At 39.2% G+C, this 23,842-nt stretch overlaps 1 pseudogene; it reads left to right on the plus strand.

Moving 5' to 3' along the window:
- LOC101099866 overlaps window positions 1–23,842 on the plus strand; it is a 66,967-nt pseudogene that overhangs the window by 31,911 nt on the left and 11,214 nt on the right.

The raw sequence follows: 23,842 nt of genomic DNA on the forward strand, positions 1-23,842 counted from the left end.
CTCTCAAAATAAAAAAATAAACTTTAAAAAGAAAAAGAAAACATGGAGAAAGCAGAAATGTTCAAAGAATTAAAGGCTAAAAACTTCCCAAATTTGATATATAAAAAACCATTATTCTACACATTCATGAAACTGAACAAACTCTGGGAGTATAAATGAAAAGAGATCCATACCAAGATACATCATAATAAAAATTCTGAAAGCCAGAAACAAAGCAAAAAGCTTGAAATCAGTGTCATAAAAAATGACTCCTCCTGTAAAAGGAACCCCAATATGATTAACAATCTGACTTCTCATCAGAATCAACTGAGGGTGATTTATTTAAAGTGCTAAAAGAGGGGTGCCTGGGTGGCTCAGTCAGTTGAGCATCTGACTTCAGCTCAGGTCATGATGTCGTGATTGAGTTCGATCCCTGCGTCAGGCTCTGTGCTGACAGCTCAAAGCCTGGAGCCTGCTTCCGATTCTGTGTCTCCCTCTCTCTCTGCCCCTCCCCCACTCTTGCTCTGTCTCTCTCTGTCTCAAAAATAAATATAAACATTAAAAAAAATTTAAGTGCTAAAAGAAAAAAAAAAACCTGTCAACCAGAACTATAGTAACCAATAAAAAGTATCTTTCAAACTTAAAGAAAAAAAAAAAAACAAAGATATTATCAAATAAGCAAAAAGAATATGTTCCTATCAGGCCCATCTTATAAGAAATACTAAAGGAGGGCGCCTGGGTGGCGCAGTCAGTTAAGCGTCCAACTTCAGCCAGGTCACGATCTCACGGTCCGTGAGTTCGAGCCCCGTGTCAGGCTCTGGGCTGATGGCTCAGAGCCTGGAGCCTGTTTCTGATTCTGTGTCTCCCTCTCTCTCTGCCCCTCCCCCGTTCATGCTCTGTCTCTCTCTGTCCCAAAAATAAATAAAAAAAAAAAAAACGTTGAAAAAAAAATTAAAAAAAAAGAAATACTAAAGGAAATTACTTAGGCTGAAAGCACGTGACCAGAGAGTAATTTGAATCCACACGAGAAAGCAGAGAGTACTAGTTAAGGTAATCATGTAGGTAATTATAAAAGATACTCTAATTGCATACTTCTTGTTCTTTCTTCCCTCAACTGATATAAAAAGCAATTCTATTAAACCATATGTATATATGTGTATTTTGGGCTCCAGAGCATCAAAGCTATATTTACAGTAAAAAGTTTAATGTAACGAACTATAAATATATAGTTATTCCCCTTTCTTTTATCAGCTTAAGAGATAATGACAACAAGGTAATTTGGCTTGGAACATATACAGGTACAATATATATAACAATAATAGTACAAAAAAAGGAAGGAAGCTAAATAGTAATAAAATTTCTATAACTCACTAGAATTAAGTTAGTATAGACCTGAAGTAGATTCTTTTAAATTAAGATGTATATCATGAGCACTGGATAAACTACTAAGAAATTCATTGAAAAATATAGTGAAAAGGTCATTAAAGGAATTAAAATATTACACTAGAAAATATTCACTAAATGCAAATATAGCAATAAAGGAAGAAAGAAAGAAAGAAATGGACACATAGAAACCAAAAGGTAAAATGGCAGACATACACCCAACCATATCATTAATAACATTGAATGTGAATATTTTAAACAATTCAATCAAAAGACAAAAAGAGCCAGATTGGATTAAAAAGAGATGCAACTAGGGGCGCCTGGATAGCTCAGTGGGTTGAGCATCCGACTTCAGCTCAGGTCAGGATCTCCCAGCCCGTGAGTTCGAGCCCCATGTTGGGCTCTGTGCTGGCAACTCACAGCCTAGAGCCTGCTTCACATTCTGTGTCTCCCTCTCTCTCTGCCCCTCCCCCACTCATGCTCTATCTCTCTATCTCTGTCAGAAATAAACATTAAAACAATTTTTTGGGGGGCGCCTGGGTGGCGAGGTCGGTTAAGCGTCCGACTTCAGCGAGGTCACGGTCTCGCGGTCCAGGAGTTCGAGCCCCGCGTCAGGCTCTGGGCTGATGGCTCAGAGCCTGGAGCCTGTTTCCGATTCTGTGTCTCCCTCTCTCTCTGCCTCTCCCCCGTTCATGCTCTGTCTCTCTCTGTCCCAAAAATAAATAAACGTTGAAAAAAAAAATTTAAAAACAATTTTTTTAAAGAGATGCAACTATATCCTGTCTGCAGAAGATATACTTTATTCAAAGATACTAGTAGATTGAAAATGAGGACAGAAAAAGAAATACCATTTCAAAAATGATAGTAAGAAAGCTACCGTAGCCATACTAATTTATTTTATTTTTTCAAAAGTGAGAACGAGCGCGTGTGGGGCAGCAGGAGAGAGAATCTTAAGCAGGCTCCATGCCCAGTGTGGAACCAGACACAGGGTTCGATCTCATGACCATGAGATCATGATCTGAACCAAAATCAAGAGTTGGAGGGGCGCCTGGGTGGTGCAGTCGGTTAAGCGTCCGACTTCAGCCAGGTCACGATCTCGCGGTCCGTGAGTTCGAGCCCCGTGTCGGGCTCTGGGCTGATGGCTCGGAGCCTGGAGCCTGTTTCCGATTCTGTGTCTCCCTCTCTCTCTGCCCCTCCCCCGTTCATGCTCTGTCTCTCTCTGTCCCAAAAATAAATAAACGTTGAAAAAAATAAAAATTAAATAAATAAATAAATAAATAAATAAATAAATAAATAAAAATCAAGAGTTGGATGCTTAACCGACAGAGCCACCCAAGCACCCCATATAGTAGCTATACTAATATCAGGCAGAATCGTCATTTAAAATATTATTAGGGATGAAAGGGATGCCTCATAATAATAAAAACATTAATACTGTCATTGACTTAGCAGTGAGGTGCAGTGACAGGTGTATTGGAGCTGTAAGCGGTATCAAATATATCCAGGACATTATGCAATAATAAAGCAGTAAAAAGGTCTTCTCTCTGAATGTAAAAAAAATAAACAAATAAAAATAAAATAAGATAAAATATTATTAGGTATAAAAGGGATGCCTCATAATAATACAAACATTAATACAGCTAGAATATATAGCAATTATAAACATGTATGCATCTAAAAAGACAGCCCCCAAATACATAAAGCAAACACTAATAGATGTGAAAAGAGAAATCGACAATCTGGCAATAACAGTGTAGAACTCCAATACCCCAATTCCAATAATAGAACAATGAGGCAGATCGACAAGGAAATGGAAAAGTTAATGCTATTACCCAACTAGATCTAACAGGCACCTACAGAATACTCCACCCAACAACAACCTAATATACGTTCTTTTCAAACTGGCAGGGAACATTCTCCAAAATAGCCCACATGCTAGGCCAGAAAACAAACCTCAATAAGTTTTAGAGAATTACAATAATAAAATGTGTCATGTCTGACCACAGGGGAATGAAACTAAAGATTAATAACAGAAGCAGAACTGGAAATTGAGGAACATAATGCTTAAACCATCCAAACTTTTTCTAAACTTTGAGATAAATGAAAATCGAAAACAACTACAAGGTGAATGAAAATGAAAATAAAACATACTAAGCTTCATGGAGTCCTGCTAAAACAAGTTTCTTTTTTCTTCAAGTTTTTATTTAAATTCCTGTTAGTTAATATATAGCATAATATTAGTTTCTGGTGCGAGTGATGAATCACTAACATACATAAAGCAGTTCTTTGAAGGTAATCTATTGCAGTAATTGCCGACACTATAAAAAAAGAAAGATGCAAAACCTAATTTTTAAAAATGAAAATGTGTATTAAAAAAAAAGAAAAGAGAGATCACAAAACAACAACCACTTATCAGTAACAGCAAAATAAAAACACTTCACAATTGTACATGAAACATTCTCCAGGATAGATCATGTTAGGCCATAAAACAAGCCTCAAATTTTTAAAATTAAAAAAGTTAGAGATGGTACAAAATATGTTCTGCAATCACAGTGGAGTGAAATTAGAAATCAGTAACAAAGAAAATTTGGAAATCAACAAAATCTGTGTAAATTAAGCAACACACTACTAAATAACCACCAGCTCGGTGAAAAAATGACATTAAAATCCTTCAGATCGTTCTGATCTCTATCACTTATAAACCGTGGAAGAACTTAACTATGGTTACATGCCCTAAAAATGTAGACATGACTTCCAAGGTATATGACTGGTAATGTGTTTCTTCTCCAGCATTTATAAAATTTGTTGTTTATTTGCAAACATTTTTCAGTGTTTATGTATTTTTGAGACAGGGAGAGACAGAGCATGAACAGGGGAGGGGCAGAGAGAGAGGGAGACACAGAATCCGAAGCAGGCTCCAGGCTCCAAGCTGTCAGCACAGAGCCCGACGCGGGGCTCGAACCCACGGACCATGAGATCATGACCTGAGCCGAAGTGGGAGGCTCAACCGACGGAGCCACCCAGGCGCCCCTGTGGTTTATTTGTCCACATTTTTGCTTAGATCATCTCATTTTCCCTCATCACGTCAACCTTATTCCTTCATATTTGGTACACGATACATAAGCAGAGATAGTTATTATAATATTTAAGAATATTAAATTCAGGGGTTATTTTACATCTATCATCTCAGAAGCGTTAAAGCTGCCTTCCCGTTAAAACAATGACATTGTTGGCACAAAAACAGACACATAGACCAATGGAATAGAATAGAAACCCCAGAACTAGACCCACAAACGTATGGCCAACTCATCTTTGACAAAGCAGGAAAGAACATCCAATGGAAAAAAGACAGCCTCTTTAACAAATGGTGCTGGGAGAACTGGACAGCAACATGCAGAAGGTTGAAACTAGACCACTTTCTCACACCATTCACAAAAATAAACTCAAAATGGATAAAGGACCTAAATGTGAGACAGGAAACCATCAAAACCTTAGAGGAGAAAGCAGGAAAAGACCTCTCTGACCTCAGCCGTAGCAATCTCTTACTCGACACATCCCCAAAGGCAAGGGAATTAAAAGCAAAAGTGAATTACTGGGACCTTATGAAGATAAAAAGCTTCTGCACAGCAAAGGAAACAACCAACACAACTAAAAGGCAACCAACAGAATGGGAAAAGATATTCGCAAATGACATATCGGACAAAGGGCTACTATCCAAAATCTATAAAGAGCTCACCAAACTCCACACCCGAAAAACAAATCACCCAGTGAAGAAATGGGCAGAAAACATGAATAGACACTTCTCTAAAGAAGACATCCGGAGGGCCAACAGGCACATGAAAAGATGTTCAGCGTCGCTCCTTATCAGGGAAATACAAATCAAAACCACACTCAGGTATCACCTCACGCCAGTCAGAGTGGCCAAAATGAACAAATCAGGAGACTCTAGATGCTGGAGAGGATGTGGAGAAACGGGAACCCTCTTGCACTGTTGGTGGGAATGCAAATTGGTGCAGCCGCTCTGGAAAGCAGTGTGGAGGTTCCTCAGAAAATTAAAAATAGACCTACCCTAGGACCCAGCAGTAGCACTGCTAGGAAGTTACCCAAGGGATACAGGAGTACTGATGCATAGGGGCACTTGTACCCCAATGTTCATAGCAGCACTCTCAACAATAGCCAAATTATGGAAAGAGCCTAAATGTCCATCAACTGATGAATGGATAAAGAAATTGTGGTTTATATACACAATGGAATACTACGTGGCAATGAGAAAAAATGAAATATGGCCTTTTGTAGCAACGTGGATGGAACTGGAGAGTGTGATGCTAAGTGAAATAAGCCATACAGAGAAAGACAGATACCATATGGTTTCACTCTTATGTGGATCCTGAGAAACTTAACAGGATCCTTAACTTAACAGGACCCTTAACTTAATGGGGGAAGGGAAAGAAAAAAAAAAAAGAGGTTAGAGTGGGAGAGAGCCAAAGCATAAGAGACTGTTAAAAACTGAGAACAAACTGAGGGTTGATGGGGGGTGGTAGGGAGAGGAGGGTGGGTGATGGGTATCGAGGAGGGCACCTTTTGGGATGAGCACTGGGTGTTGTATGGAAACCAATTTGTCAATAAATTTCATATATATATAAAAAAAAAAAACAAAAAACAATGACATTGTCATTAGTGTTATCAAGGGCAGGCTAGGCCCAAATTGTAGCTAATGTTTACAGCAAGAGCCTCAGGACACAGTGTGAATGTTCAGGTCACAAAATATTTGCTGCTGCTCCTGCCAGCATTATATCATTCTTTACCAAGTTCTAATAAAAATGTTTATAAGCCACCCACTGCCTCACTCCTTTTGTCTGAGATAATGATGGAATACTTCAAATATATGTAAGTGGCATTTAATTCTAAGTTTTAATTCTGACTCTCCAATAGCAGGTATACATTTTACAGGCACTTGTAAAAGTCATTTTAATTGGCTCCGTGCATCTAGGGAGCTGACAGTGCGTGGCTGCTTTCTCTTAAGTCGGTGACTTTTTGACACACACACAAACATTTGTCGAACTGTAACAACACAAAATGCAAATCCATTCTCTGATTAGGAGTAAATATGCCATGCGTGGTGTCACACGAAAACTAATTGGGGAGGTGAGAAGTCACTGTGGATTCTTAACTTCTGTTGATTTTACTCCCATAACATTTTGTCTACATTCGCTGTGTTCCAAAAGCATGTTTCTTCGTCAGAGACATCAAGCCCTGAGGGAAAAGTAATCTAGCAGTCAGTTAGGGCATGGAAAGTCATTAAATTCTCACAGAAGCCATCACAAAGGTGTCAGTAAATCTCAAATATGTATTTGGGAATCTTTGACAGAGGGAGAGACAGGCGGGGACTGAATTAAGTTTGCAGATGCGGGGAAAGAACCCAATTTAAGTGCCAAGCTAGGAAGGTGGAGGAAGGACAAAGACAACTGGGGAGAACTGAATTAGCCTTAGAGTAGATAGGGACCTCGGTCCTGTACGGAGGATCCCGTGACAAAGTCAGGTTCCACTTCCCCAGACTGCTCCCACGATGAGGCCTCTCGTCCTTCCCAGAGAATGTGGATTATGCTTCCTAAAAACTTGAGACGTTTTTGAAACCTAAGATGACCGAGTACATAACGGAGGAGCCCAACGGCATTTTAAGCGTCTGGCAATTGCAAGAAAACGAGGGAAACCAGTGGGAGCAAATCGCAAGGTTCTGTGCCAAACTTACCCAAGAAACCGCATTAAGGACCAGAAGCATAAACACCACCGAGGGAGGGAAAGAGATGAAGGGAAGTCAATGTACTCTCTTAAAGATCGGAATGAAGAAAAAGTGGCAAAGCGCAGTCTATGTGTGAAGTCAGAGAATCTGATAAAGAGAAGTTGGGCGTTCTACGGTGTCACCTAATAGGATTTCTTTCTCCTACCAAGACAAAGAAAACGCTAGCGACCCGTGCTCGGGTGGGCATGCCCTCTGACCTGTTTGCGAAGAGCAGTGAGTTATTTCTACTTATCTCATTAAAATCTTTTGCTCAGTCGCCCTTGTTATCTCCATTTAAGGGAGCTGGCCAGTTTCAATTCAACCTGGAGTCCAATGCAACTACAGCTCTTACCCTCACACCACTTGATTGGCAAGTTTTATAGTGCTAATGACTTGTATTTTTATGCGTACAGCTTGTCTCCCTAACTATGCCGCTGAAGGACAGAGACCGCGCATTTTATCCAGAATCTTCAAGAGCTAGTTGTAAGGCCTGAATCGACATTTGGTGACGGTGAAGAGGTGTAATGAGAGAGAACGTGGAGAAATGAGAACCACAGTGAGATGACATTGCATCAGTCCTATGATCTAAACAATGAACTGAACAGCCACAGGTAAGATTACGATTGGCCATGTGAAAGCCCAAGCCACTATCTCAGGAAATTTAGGTTGTCTAGACCAGCACTACGGTTAGTAAATATCTGCACACCCTGTTTGCCCTTGAAGCCCATTGTATGGTACTGAAGTACCCAAATAATTGCCTTAAATCTGGATTTCATTTCTCGTTGCACCCTATGCACAAGAAAAATTCATCCTAGGCGTATATGATAAAGATGAAGCATTAGGGCCAAACGTAAGCCTCGATAACAACAAAATTAAGAGCAAATCCAAGATAAGTTTTAGGGCAGTGATTTGAATCTCAGCTTGCTCAACAGTACCTTTCAAACGAGTATCTGATTCAGAGTTACACTTCCTGATTTGATGGCTACAAAAGGAAAATAAAATAAAAATAAACTGTCCCCGGAACACCTTTACTCGAACCTATAACAGCAGAATTTTTTTTTTTTTTTTTACCAGCTAATGCAAATGATGTCAAGGGGCAATCCCAGCTAATTAAATGTGCGTTTGTGTCACTGAATCTCTGAATAATAAGAACAGGGCAAATCGCCCACCAATCAACTTTGTTTGGACTGAAGAGCCATCAAAATTGAATTCCTGTTTTGAGACTGTGCATCTCCTCGTAGCTAAGTAGCAAATGTACATCATGTCATTATTTTTCGGCCCTTCTTGCTAAATAAAATTCTTCAGTTAGAAAAAAAAATATGAGTCATAAATATGGAGCGATTACCCTTAGATCATGGTTTTCTCTTATATAATTCCCATGGAAACCGGATGTCACTTACTCAGTCTAATGCTTCATCAGTACCTTGAAATTCCTAACTTTATGCATATTCTTTCCATAGACCATTTAAGCTGAAATGCATGAATGATGTACTTGAACATCATTCATCACATAATATCCAATATTCATGCTTATATTTTTATAAGGGAGGTACCTTCTGCTAAGCAGAAGCTATATATTGCTTGGGCAGAGTTCATGTGACTGAATCAATTTGCTTTCAGATATTCAATAAAGCAAAGAGAGCATCTGGAGTGAGTTTTGACATATTGAAAGAAAACTGTCACAGTAATTCATACTACTCATAAATCTATGGCATCTTCTATAGACAGCTTAAGTTGGTTTTATTTTTGATTAAGTTCTGATGTTCAAAGCTTTCTTCTTTACACTTGCATCCAATTCAAGAACCAACGCATTTAAAATGATATATGTTCACATAAACCCTGGTGGTTCACAAACGAAAGAAGTGACTAAGATATCTGAAATCAATGGCAGCAAGAAAGTCCATTTATCCTGTATCACATACTCAATTTCCAACCTTAGATAATAGAAACACGAACAAAAATCCTCCTTGCTCTAACTTCGGTGGAATATAGACCCAGTATATTGTCTATTCAACTACAATGGCAAACCTCTTATACGACCAGGGGAAAAGAAGTATTTTTTTTCTGAATATTCAACCCTGAGATATTTTGACTCAAATTTTGCAATAAAGTTTGTCTTTTCAACTCCACAGCATTTTTTATAGTTTGGAAAAAATTGCTCTCAAATGCCTTCTGCACATATTTTCTCCTTCATATAGAGAATTTTAGTCACTTTGATAAGGAAAGGCTTCTATTCCCACATTTTTCATGCTTCCTCGCAACGTTCAGTGGGTGAAATCAAGAAAGGGTGACTCTCTCTTTTCCAGGTCAATTTCTATGTACATCCATATAAGAAACACTGGTTAAAAGAAATATTACACTAAGGTGCTATTTTGTTGCCTTGTTTCTCTTCTTACTCATTTATGCATTCAGTATTACAAAGCTATGTGCTATTGATACTATTCAATAAATATTTATTGAGGACCTACTGGGCACAAGGATCTACAGGTGATGTAAGGAAGAGTAAGATACAGTTCCTGCCCATGTGATACTTCCAAGCCTGCAAAGAAATAAGACCAATAGGCAAATGACTACCCAAAAACTATTGATTAAAGCAAGTGTCAATCGAAAGGTAGGGACAAAGTTCGAAAAGGAATCAAGGGAGCAAGCGCGATGCTTGGGGTGGTTCTCAAAAGATATAGACATTTTAATGAATAACGACAGTGAAGGCAGATGGAACAGCATGTGCCAAACATAAAGACAGGAAACTGAAAAGTGGGTGTGAAAAACAGAAGTAAAAACTAGAGATAGAGATTCGGGAATGGTATTCTGACTGATAAGTTACAAGGCGGGAGTCCTGGGAATGTCAGCTCATTGGCACACATACTCTCTCTCCATAAATTCATGGCTCATTCAGAAGCAGTGCTGTATGGCAAATCAAGATGGTGACTAGGGTATGCAGTAAGTTCACGGACAGTGGAGCTGGCAGAAATATGGCAAACAAAGAAGGAAAATCCATATCCCCAATAAGTTTCTGTTCCCATGAAGACAACTCTGTCCATAGCCCCTCACAACCATGATGGCAGGTAATTGACAGATCCTCTGATACATGGAGGGGACTCAGGATTGGTCACTGCTGTTGACCGACTGTGGACACAACAGCGATGCTAGGCAGAAATGTCTTGGAGAGGGAACGTCTATAAAATTGAGCACATGCACGCATAATCCCCATCCCTGCCACCAAGACCATTTTTTCCTTCATGAGTTATTTTCAATAACCTCTGGAGTAGCTGAGGATAGAAGTTGACAGACATCCACTGCATAGGTCATCTTGTCAACCTGATTATCGAAAGCCCACCTTTGCAGTAAGTGCATTTAGGGAGAATTTACACAAGACACAAATATCTACAACTGGAGGCCATCTTAAGAGGTCCATCCAAATTCCTCTTTCCCAAACTTCTTGTCATCAACCCTTTAATCTTGCTCCCATCAAGCCCCTAACCATCTGTTCGTTCTAATAGCTATTGTCCATGAATTAGTGTACATCCATTCTTTAGACCATGTTATTCTTCAGGCCAACTGGGCCTCCAGAGAAACACTGGAGCTTGGAGCTGTGTCCACATGGAAGATTGTCCTCTCTTATTACTCATTGGGGATACTCCCAAGGAGGCTTGTAATGTGACCGTAATCCACCTCTACCTTGTGATAGCATGCTGTCTGACAGCAGAACCTTCTATAAATCAAACATGAGTTTTCTTCTCCTGAGCAAAATGATCATGGTGATCTCCTCCTGAGGCCATAGGAATCAGCAGCCAGGAGGAGTAAGTGCCACTCGAATGTAAGCAGCAGGCTTGGGCAAATTATTTGTGACCAACTTGACAGTGGCCCTACATACTCAACTTCATGGCTTGATCAACCAATATCTTTTTTAATGATAGAAAGTTCCATTTGCATAGTTAAATAATAACATAGATCTGTTCCATAATTAAGCCTTCCATCTCTACCAAAGTATGGTTGTCATAATGGAAGTTCTGGGAATGCCTTACTAGAAGTTCCTTTTAAGTGATTTAAGCAAACCAATAGTATCTAATACAGCACTGCTAAAGCCCTCCCATTATTTGAATGGCTTTTCCTGTAAAATTCTTATAAATTAACATTTTTAGTAGAATATTCCCTATGTTAACAGCAAAGAACTCCAATGTGAAATTGCTATATATCCCCAAGAACACATTGGGTTTTACCTAATGCACTAGCCTACATAATTGCTTTCATAGATAAAGCAAAGTTGATGACGGATGTGGACTGAAATGGAAACACCAGCATTATCTCAGCCTCTCAGAGAGTACCCTATCCTGAATAGCAGTCTTCTAGAATCAACTTAATTCACTACACTTGTTGTCACTAGTTTCCTAAGACATTTTTCACGAACCTTTATCCATCATGAAACGCCGAGGAAGACCACCTGATGTGATAAGAAAGGAAGATGTATATAGGACAAACCATTCCATGAAAATGGCTGGAGTCTTGAGGATTATGTCATTCAGAAAGTACAGTTGGTTTCTCTTATATATAAAAGATATATGTGTGTGTGTGTATGTGTATACATATATGTATATGTGTGTGTATATATATATATCCTTTTGCATAGTTTACATTCACATGTAGCTCTGCGATTTTATGAATGAAAGATTCAGATTTTGAAAGCCAGGATTTGTCCTAGTGTTTCCCCAATCTTGCTTTAATGTATGGAAGCATAAGAGGAGTAAGCAAAAATTTACAGTTTATACTTAATTTTGAGAGACCGCACGCGCGCGAGCGAGTAGAGGAAGGCAGAGAGAGGGAGAGAATCCCAAGCCGGCTCAGCATTGTCAGTGTGGAGCCCAACACGGGGCCCTATCTAACAAACCATGAGATCATGATCCAAGTCGGAGGCTTAACTGACTGAGCCACCCAGGCGTCCCAGCAAAAATTTAGAATTGGAGCACCACTATGAAAAAGTGTCCTCAACCCAAGTCTCTCAAAAAAGTTCTCCTACGAACTTTGTGTGTCTATGTGTGAAATGAATTACCGATGTGGCAAGGGAAAAACGTTCAGCAGCAGTCAGTCTGGTACCCAGACTGGAAAACATGGCTATTTGGGCAGCACTTACTTTTATTTTTCCTTAATTTAGTCCAACTTCCTTGCAAAGCATGCCACATTGTGAAAACCCAGTGGGCATAAATCTGCGGTGAGGGCCGGAGAAATCCCACTGGCTGGGTGGGTGTTTGCTTGCAGAGAGAAAATTGACAGAGAAAAAAAAAATCTCCTTTACCGAGCGACTTTGCTTCAGGGAGACTAGGTGATGCCGAACAACAACAACAACAACAAAAAATTGTATATTCATTGGCTGTGTCGGTACAAATGAAAGTGTCAAACTTATCTGTTGGCGGTGTAAATTTACTCTACAGGCAAATAAACTGCAATAATATCAACAGGCCTCACATAAACTGAAGAAAATTGCCTTCGTAGAGTCATATATGCCAAGCCTGATTCAGAACATGGCACATCGCCTTGGAATTGTTTTTGTCTAGGTTGCCCTTCACTCATAAAGATTAGTGGCACTTCACTCATAAAGGTGAGCTGTTGCAGCTACCTTTGGCACACAGACAATGATGTAACAGGAAGCATGATTTATGGATCAAGTCAAGTAGCTTAATTATAGTGGGAGGCTAAGAAAATAGGGTGCTCTGAATTAATTTCTGATTGAGAGACAATTGAATACAGTATGTTTTATGTAGCCCTTATAGCTCTCCAAGTTTCTGAACTATGCTAGTTCACTTTCCCACCTTGCGGGCACACGGTGAACGGTCGTGCGGGACTTTCTGATTCCTGTCAGTGAGTCAATAATTCTGCCAATCACCCTTTTTATCCCAAGACTCTCTTCTACGAACATAATACATATTAATTCACTTAAGACTTTACATAAGGTAGGCCTTCCCGTAAAACCACATTTTACAGATGAGGACACTCTGGTAAGGGGCGTTAGAACCAACGTACTTTAAATGTAGAGTCCGCATTCTTAACCATTATGTCATGCTGCCCCAAAAGCACAGTATCCAATCACTTAGATGCTAAATATTGCACGTCTTTGTTTATTTCTTCCTTGGTTTTCAGAACCAGTTGCCGTGTCATCATCAGTCCCATACCATCCTTTAAATTGTCATTGCCTCTGACCAGCCAATTCTTGGACATTTTCATGTGTTTCGAGAACGAACACAGAGTATTCTGATTCACTGACCCATCTGTCTTCACTCTTCACTGTAGTTTATTATATACAATGTTACAAGATTAATCGTTTTGGAACACAACCTGATTTATGTGTCTACACACCTGTTTCTTGCTCTAATATAAGAATCCTTTGGTCTAGCCAAACCTATCCTAATTCCATCCTTGCATTTTGGTCAGGCAGCCCATTTGTACCATTACATTCAATTGGAATGCCTTCCTCTTCTCTACCTACCTAATGGAAACCGATACCCATATTTCAGGTCACATTTTAAGGCTTCCCCTATCTCCATAAAGAATATCAGCCTACAACACCTATCACATTACCTACACCAAACAGTTGGCTGGGGTGCCGGGGTGGCTCAGTAGGTAAAGCATCCAACTCTTGATTTCAGCTCAAGCCATGATCTCACAGTTCATGGGTTTGAGCCCCTTGGCAGGCTCTGAGCGGACAATGTGGAGTCTGCTTGAGATTCCCTCTCTCCCTCTCTCGGCCCCGCCCTCACTCATGCACAAAGCACATACACACTCTCTCCCAAAATAAATTTTAAAAACTTAAAAAAAAAAAGCATTTGGCAGCCATTCAACTTAAGATCTAGCTCTCTACTTTCACGTTGTAGGTAAAAGCTGAACTTCGAATTGATGGTAGAATTCTGCAGTAGTAGGTTTAGACAATGTTTAATTGAATATTAATTTGCCCCAAAACACTTAGCAAAAATTTTTCTTTTACCTAAATTCATTTTTCTGGAAAAGAACAGAAAATTCAGGTTAATTTACAATTAAGTTATTTGAGTCTTGTTAAAAGAAGGATTACTATTCTGCCCAGCCAGAGTCCACTTCTCTACTGTATAAAAATTATTTAGTTCTAGGAATTTTTCGTGTTTCACAGTATCCTTTAAAAGTTTAACTGGGGGGCGCCTGGGTGGCTCAGTTGGCTAAGTGGCTGACTTCAGCCCAGGTCATGATCTCATGGTTCGTGAGTTCGAGCCCCGCGTCGGGCTCTGTGCTGACAGCTCAGAGCCTGGAGCCTGTTTCAGATTCTGCGTCTCCCTCTCTCTCTGCCCCTCCCCTGCTCGTGCTCTGTCTCTCTCAAAAATAAACATTAAAAAAATTAAACACATTTAAAAAGAAAGTTTAATTGGTCTTTTTAAACACTTTTAAATTATTAGCAGTAAATTCTCTATGTGCTATGAAAAAGCCCTAAAAAGAGTAGAATCTGGAAGTATGAACACTTTCAAATTAGAGAATGACCATAGTCATGGATATTTCTTTTTTTTTTAATTTTTTTTAACGTTTATTTATTTTTGAGACAGAGAGAGACAGAGCATGAACGGGGGAGGGGCAGAGAGAGAGGGAGACACAGAATCGGAAGCAGGCTCCAGGCTCTGAGCCGTCAGCCCAGAGCCCGACGCGGGGCTCGAACTCATGGACCGCGAGATCGTGACCTGAGCCGAAGTCGGACACTCAACCGACTGAGCCACCCAGGTGCCTCAGTCATGGATATTTCAATGAGTGTGTTTTGGAGAGAAATGGGGAATCACAAGATGAAAGATGGGGTCATTAAAATATATATATAAATACATATATATATAAATATATATATAAATACATATATATGTATATATTAATACATATGTATATGTATATATGTATATGTATATATAAATACATATATATATATAATCAACATTCATTTCCAACCTGTGCATATACAAGGATTGTTTATTTGGCTTGCATATGTAGTCAGAATTTATCAATCTTCATCCAATTATAAGCAAAGTATCCACAAATTTATAAGACTGGTTTGTAATCAACAATACAGAAATCAGGGCAGTATTTACGGTCTTAACAGAATTTACCAGAAAATGTTCTGATCCCGGGAATAAGCTAAGTAACCCTGATAAACATACGGGAGAAAGATCAGTATAGTGAAACCCCATTTTCCGTGAAAAGTTGAAATGTAATTGCCAAAGATCTCTTTTAGGAGAAGCTGTAACTTACAGGAAACATACGTGGTTAAGAAACTTGAATTGTTTTATGTAAGAGGTTAGCATGGAAAAATTGACAGAAAAATGAAATGTCACAGTCTTCGTACCTGGTGACAAAAGAGATAATGATTAAAGTTACATTCTCAAAATCATCTGTCACTCCCACAGGTTAACAATTTTCCCATGCAGTAGAACATGCCTGCTTGATAAACAGATTTGTCATATGTCAATTAAGGAAAACTAAAGATAAAAGCCCTCCAATAATATGCTGGAAAAAATAACATGTTTTGATATTTTAGCATTACTAAAGTTCACATTTCATTTTGGAACTGCCAGGAAAATAATGAAAAGTGCTATGTGAAAAACTTGGTCTTTAAATTCAATTTCCCACTGACGTGTTAATGAACTTGAAAAATATCAAAGTATAATAGAAAAAGCACAAGGCAAGTTACAAACAGGGCAAGACGTTTTTAATAGTATACTTCAATAAAAGTAGACATTACTCTTAATATTTTCATTACTGAAATTTTTACAAAGACATTTTCAATTAACAGCCAATCTGGGTTTTTTTCTGTCCATTAGATTCTTAGAATTTAGAAAAATTTACCCAGAGACTCAGTAGCGATAACAGTAATCAATACGAACAGGCTTTTCCTGTTTGAATAGAAGTCTCATGTGGGTGTTCCTTGCTTTGTGTAATAAACGTGCAACTAAAAGCGTAGCAGGTTTTTTTTTTCATTATTTCTCACTTTAAAAAAGCTTTATTGCTTTTCAGGGGTACCTGAATGGCTAAGACAGTACAGCATGCAACTCTTGACCTCTGGGTTGTGAGTTCCAGCCCCATGTCGAGTGTAGAGATCATTTAAAAATAAAATCTTTTAGGGGCACCTGGGTGGCTCAGTTGGTTGAGCTTCTGACTTTTGGTTTCGGCTCAGATCATGATCTCACGGTTCATGGGATCAAGCCCCGAGCTGGGCTCCATGCTGACAGCATGGAGCTTGCTTGGGATGCTCTCTCTCTCCTTCTCTCTCTGCCCCTCCCTTCCTTGCTTGTGCTAGCTCTCTCTTCTCTCAAAATAAATGTTAAAAATTTCTTTAAAAGAAATAAAATCTTTTTAAAAATAAGTAACTGGAATTGGAATAAAAACTTGAAAGAAAAAGAAATCAATCAAAATAAAAAAGCAAGAGGAAGTATGTAAATTGTAAGTTGTTTAGTAAGGCAAATAATCACATTGAGATACTTTTTTTCTTCCTAGTCAGTTCAGATTTTCATATAGAACATTATCCCTTCACAAACAGGAGGTGCTCCATGGATGGAAACTTGCCAGTAACTTTAGCACGAAAACTGAAATCACGTAGGAAATACGGAAATTCATAGAATATTTTCTGGGAAGGATGCAAACACAAGGCGTTATACTTTTTAAATTACTTCTTAAATCAGCAACACGTTTCTACTTAAGAATTGCACTACCTCAACCGATGGCTGCCAGAGGGAAGGAGGGTGGGGGTGATGGATGAAGTAGGTGAAGGGGATTAAAAGACACAAACTTCCAGTTATAAAATAAATAAGTCATGGGGATAAAAAGTATAGCATAGGACCTCTGCCGCCACCACAACCACCTCTGACCACACAGTGACTGTGCTGCCCTACTCCATCGTCTGTTTCCCTGTTCAAGGCCATGGGGCACGCTACTGGCTGACCAGGGGCCGACCTGGGAGGAGGAGGTGGTGACCAAGGAGGCCTCCTGTCTGTATGGGCAATTTCCCAAGCTCCAAGATGGAGACCTTACCCCGTACCAGTCCAATGCGACATCCGGGCCACTCCCCCGGGCTGTATGGGACGGAGCAGCAGGGGACGATGACCCTGGTGGACATAGAGCGTGAGGGCATGGAGGGTCTCCGCTGCAAATATGCCATCCTCATCTACACCAACTATGAGGCGGGCAAGGAGTATGTGAAGGCACTCCTGGGGCACATGAGGCCTTTTGAGACCCTGCCGTCCCAGAACCTGAATGGGGGGGGGGGGGGTAGAGGGGCGGGGCAGACCTTCTTCCTGGGCAACAGGATCTCCTTTAAGAACTGCAACCTGCCGGACTTGTAGCTGATTCGCCAGGTGCTGGCCCTCTGCTGCCCGGACTCCTTTCCCCTGCTCTCCTCCCACCTGGTCCGCCTCAGCAACTGGCCCAAGCTCAAGGCCTCCCTGGCCTCCTCCAAACACATGAACCTCCCCATGGGTGGCAATGGGAAACAGGGAGGGCTTGTGGCACCCCCAGCAGGAGGCAGGGGCTGCCTGCCTTCCCTGTCCCAGGACCAAAAAAATAAATAACTAAATAACGAGAAGGAAAAAAAAAAAAGTATAGCATAGGAAATACAGTTAATGATATTGTAATAATGTATTGGTAACTTAACCAATGCATTGGGAAAATGTTGGGACATGTTGGGAAAATGTATTGGTAATTGTAGTGGTAACTACACTCACGGTGAGCATTTCTTCATGTATGTAATTCTCCAACCACTCTGGTTGTGCACCTGCAACAAATATAACATTGAACGCCATGTATATTTCAATAAAAATATATCTCCAACAAAAAGAATTAAAGTGCCTCATGACAATTTTTTCTCAACCTAGGAAGCTACTTTACACTCTATTTTTAATTAGAAAGCAAAATTCTCTTCTCCTAGTAATACTCCTTTATATGGCAGCTATTTGCTTACTGTTATTGGACATTTAAATTCTTTTTCGCTTAAGCCTCTTATTTACTCCTTTACAGATTGTTGAGACCATAATGGGAAAGTTTTTACAAGGTGCTAGCTCAGCAGGAATACCTCAAAAACTGTTCTAAAACATCTCGAACACTGGTAGAGTGGGGAGGGAAGGTTTATCAAAAGAGGGTATGGAGTGTTAAAGCGAGCTTATGAAGCAGATTAAAACAGTCAGAACCTGCAACAGTGGAAATTAATTAGTTTCAGATTTAAGGAAAAATTCTGTAAGACAGTGTGGAAGCACTTCAAATAGGAACTAAGTGAGTTAAAGCGACCACCATTCCCATACATAAATCGAGTTGCATTCAGATATTTATTTTGAAATATTCACACAATTACCAGCTATATTCATCCAAAACTCGGCTTCGGTTACGAAGCTACAGTACCCAGATCGTGAGTTGCAAAGTCCCACCGCAAGGTAGATCTCGCCTGCAGTTATCAAATGCAATTCTCTGCACCACATTTTAAAAACAAGTGTTTCCAGAAGCAGGCAACCAACACTGTGAGGAAGCCTAAAATCCCACGATATGTAGTGTGAGGAAAAGAAACACGGGGGACGCTTGAGGCCCGCTTTCAAATAACTTGACTACCATATAAGGGAACGAACACACTTAAGAAGCTCCATTGGGTAAATCTGAGAGAAATGACAACTCAGTGCGAGGAAACATCTTACGAAAGTCAAAAGGAACGGGCTGCCTCCAGAGGTGCGTTACTACCGTGAGATTAATTACTCGGTTGTTGTTTCAAGTAAGGAAAATACATAGGGTTAGCTATAAGATCGCACACAAAAAAAGTCCAAATGATCTTATATGGTTTACCAACCTATCGAAATTTCAAAATCCCTTCCTATTATCAGAGTAACAAATGCATTTTATGAAAATGAGCGTAAGTAATTTGCAAAGTGACTTCATGAATTATTTTTTCCCAAATTTTATTATAATTCTTATTTTTGGTAAAATCTGACTTTTTACGGATTAATCTCTTTTTAGGCCACAGGCCATTGGGGCGTGAATTAACTATATAATTTAGTTATCTTAGCTTTATATCAAGAGAGTTATTAATGATTAAGATTATACAGTGGGGAAAAGAAAGTCTCTTCAATAAATGGTGTTGGGAAAACTGGGCAGCCACATGCAAAAGAATGAAACTCGACCCCTGTCTTATACCATTCACAAAAAATCAATTAAAATGTATTAAAAACTTAAAAGGCGTCGGGGGGGGGGCGGTCCTGGCTGGCTCAGTCGGTGGAACATGAGACTCTTGGTCTTGAGGGTTGTAAGTTTGAGCCCCATGTTGGGTGTAGAGATTATTTAAAAATAAAATCTTAAGAGGTGCCTGGGTGGCTCAGTCAGTTCAGCGTCCGACTTCGGCTCAGGTCACGATCTCGCGCTCCATGAGTTCGAGGCCCACATCAGGCTCTGTGCTGACACCTCAGAAACTGGAGCCTGCTTAGGATTCTTTGCCTCCCTCTCTCTCTGCCTCTCCCGCACGCTCTATCTGTCTCTCACACACAAAAATAAATAAACATTAAAAAAATTTTTTTAAAGATGAATCGGTCTGAGAATATAATGTATAAAATTGTGACTATAGTTGATAACACTGTATTGAAATTTGCCGAGAAAGGAGAACTTATGTTTTTCACCACAAAAAAAGGTAAATATGAGAGGTTACAGATGGGTTAAGTAACTCAATGGTGGGGAACCTCTCACTAGGCATACATGTATCAATCATCGTGTTGTACACTTTATATTACAACTGTATTTGTCAGTCATATCTCAATAAAGCTGAAAAACATAATATAATACAATATGATCCAAAACTGAGTTCTGAAGAAAAGTATGTACTCATCTATAGAGTATTCAAGAATTTTAATTCTCCATTTGTCTTCAAACATTGTAAAATGTTTTCAACTTAGAATTTTTGACAAATTCTTCCAGAAAAGTTCATTGCTTAGCTTGCTGGAGATAAACTAGTTTTAGTGAGTCATGTCTAAAAACAGAGCCAAGCACTGCATGGGAGAAACTAACTTGATTTAGAGCTTTACCTCTAAAAGTTTTGCTACCATTGGGCCAATTTTTTCTTCAAGTTGACCATTTGCCCAAGGGTAACGATTAACACACAACTTAAAGAAAGCTGTGAAACTACAGGACCCCGGGGGAGGTGTTGTTTTAGCTCCCTCCAACTCTTGGGCAAATTCTACTTGGCGGATAATATTAATAAGTTTATTAAACCTCAACTATGTGCTAGATCTATTGAGTTACTGGGATGCAAACATGACCTACATATTGACTGTCACTATGCCCCCTGCAGTTCAGTCTAGGGAGAGAGACAGACAAGTGGTAATGGCAATAGAATGCAGTGTGCACCATAATAGAGGCAGGTTGGTTACTCTAGAGATTGTATTTGAACGTGGTCAGGTGGAGACGCAAAGAAGAAGATCCAGGCAGAAGGAAGAGGATATAAACAAGCGGATCCCTTGAAAGAAAATGAGTTGTTCTTACTAGGTGAGTGAATTTTATTTGGAGAAGGTTGGGAGATGAGGCCAGAGATACAGTCAAGGGCTAGACCAAGAAGGGATTATTTTTAACTCATAATTAAGAGTTTTAACTTTATCCTATGCATGCAACAGGCAGCCACTGCCAGATTTTAGAAGCAGTGGGGAGAATTACCCTGAAGAGGTGAGAAAGAGTGGAAGCAGGAAAGGTTCTCGGAAACTCATGCAGTAATATTCTGGGTGAAATATACCATGTTGCTAAAGGGAAGCAGTGGCCCTGGAGATGAAGAAGAAGGGACTGATTTGATATGTTTCTGAAAGTATATCAGGGTTAATGAAACAATTCAAATTTGGGATAAGGGAAAGGACAGTGGGACAACATCATGTATGACTCTCCTTTCTCTCTGAGGCTGTTGGGTTGGTGGAAAAAACATCAACTCAAGATGAACAACTGATTTGAGAATATTATACAAAATTTTGGCTTTGAGTAGCCTTTTGGGGTTTTGAGGTGCCTGTAAGACATGCATGTGTTTTGGTGAAAGTGTCCAGTAGGATTTGGGATTATAGATCTGGAGTTGGACATTCCTTCCTCAAAATGACTTCTTAATTACCTAGTGTTGGTGTAGTCAAATAGCTGTATAGGTTAAGGCACTTGCTGTCCTGATATACATTTCCAATTTCTGATGATGACACCCTGTAATTAAAGCAAGATATTTTGTTATAATAAAATGTGCACAGAATTACAGGGCTGAAAGAACTTCAGAATTTATTACGCTCTTCTTTTTGTTTTGCATTGAAAACTGTACCTAATGCATTCCCCGAAACACCATTGACTTCTTTAAAATCTCTGGCATAGATGACTAACAACTCCCTTGATAACGTTGTCTAACATCTCACTAAGCTGATAGGAGGGTTTTGCTAATGCTACTCTATATCCTTCATACAGTAAGTGTCGTTCTTTCTGGTCTTATCCTTAGTGGAAATGGAGAGCAGCTGTTTAATGCTAATGGAAAAATCAGCAAATTTAAAATTGTTGAATGCACACTTTAGATTTTAACTGAATTATGAACTTGGCAATATTTATGAATTTAAAGCATGAAAATATAAACTAGATTCATCACGATATTTTTCCAACTGCATGGTGTGATAAAACACTGTTCAGAATTCTCAACATTACAAGCTCAAAGCACTGCCCTTGAAACGATGTTCTGTGAATCCTAAAGTGATTAAATATTTTTGGATAAAGTATCTGAAAGTATTTTTAATCCATACAGATCTCACACGAAATGAGTAGTACTAAAAAATGAAAATAAATCACTATTTGCATTCCTCGTTTGTACCGTCTTTAGAACCTCCAATATTGCATCCATCTATAAAATTTATTGGGACTAGAGGTTTATATGTGTTTTAAATGAAATATTAATAAGTTGTAATCATTTTCCTGTAATTCCAAAGAGTGAACATAATCATTTCTGGCCATCCTAAAAGCCATATTGATATGAGCTTGCTCATCCTGACATCCACTGATTTCAAGGATGGGTAATAAAGGGAAATAGAAATACAAGAGAAAAATGATTCTTGACTTAAATATAATTCAGTCCCCATTGTTACCCATGACTAACTGAGTCTGAGTCAAAACATTCCCCATCTTCTGCACCTATCTAGCGGTGTGCTTCTTAAGAAAGCAGAGCTGTTTGGTCATCGTTAGCTAAAGGTGGACACTTCCAACCTCTTACCTATTTAAACTCCAAAGGAGAAAATTATACAGGGGAGCGTAAATCTTATGGATGATCTATGTCAAAGTTAGTGGCTTCGTTTATTCTCAAATTTAATTGATTTTATAGTGTTGTAAACAGGCTGAACTATAATACAGATGGTGAATAAAGGAAAAATGATTCTCTTGAAAATGTCCCATGAACCAAAAGGCCACATGGAAGTCAAACACATACCCCAACCAATATCAAAAACAAAACATGTGGGATGAATTTATTTGTTATATGAACTTATTATTTCCTATGGCTGTGGAGACAAAAGAGTCATAAACAAAACCAGAAAAACTTATTGAAGAAACACATGACCATGGCAAGCACACCTAAATCTTTACATGACTCCACATTTCTAAGACTCACCAAATGACCTCTATCAAGTTCATTGCTTTAATAGTGTTTAAGAACCCTGCGTTTATAATCCTGGTTCTACAATGTATTCCCTGGGTGATCTTAATCACGTCACAAATTTTATAAATTTGTTTGCCATTTATTTATTTTTGAGAGATACAGAGACAAAGTACAAACGGGGGAGGGGCAGAGAGAAATGGAGACACAGAATCCGAAGCAGGCTCCAGGCTCTGAGCTGTCAGCACAGAGCCCGATGTGGGGCTTGAACTCATGAGCTGTGAGATCATGACCTGAGCCAAAGTTACATGCTTAACCGACTGAGCCACCGAGGTGCCCCATGTCACAAATTGTAATCTCTGGCTTCCTCATCCCTAGAAGGAGATGAATGCTTACCTTGTAGGGCCATGTTATATCTAAATGTTCCATTGCATGTGAAAATGCCTAGCACATAACGCTGAATTACTATAGTTATTATAATGACTTCCTTGTTATTTTATCAATTTTGCAGATTAGCTTAGTGTTGTTGCTTATTTAGTACATTTTCCACTGTTTCATTTTGACTGAATTTTCTTTGACTACACTGGTCACACATCTGATGTACAACCACATTACCTCATGCATAAATACCTATCTTATAAAATGATATTTTTGTAGCACATCCATATGTATCTGCCAATATTTGTCTCTTCAGAGAATGTTTCCCAGCGTAAACTAAGAAAAACACTTCTGAATTCTATTTCACACTTAGCAGTGACCAAACTACCACAGCTCACAGCATTTACTATTACAAAAGGAATAATGATTAACTGCATCTTTGAACCCTTTTCTGAACTGCCCTACAAATCGGTGATACTTGTTAAAGATTGACAGCTTAAGTCCACTGCTTCTATTCAGTCTATCAAGCTGGTTTTGATGAAATTAGTTCAGTGTCATTCCAGAGGAAACAGACAGAGACAACAAATCACATTGGGGACGAGATGCAAATTATTGATTAAAGCAACGGGTCACCACATACTACATTTCATAAAGCATTAAGGCTGTTGAGCGCACCAAATTCCTGTTCGTCACCCAAAACACTCTATATTCCTTTGCACCAA

Source organism: Felis catus, chromosome X (assembly GCF_018350175.1).
Source record: "Felis catus isolate Fca126 chromosome X, F.catus_Fca126_mat1.0, whole genome shotgun sequence".
Classification (NCBI taxonomy): Eukaryota; Metazoa; Chordata; class Mammalia; order Carnivora; family Felidae; genus Felis; species Felis catus.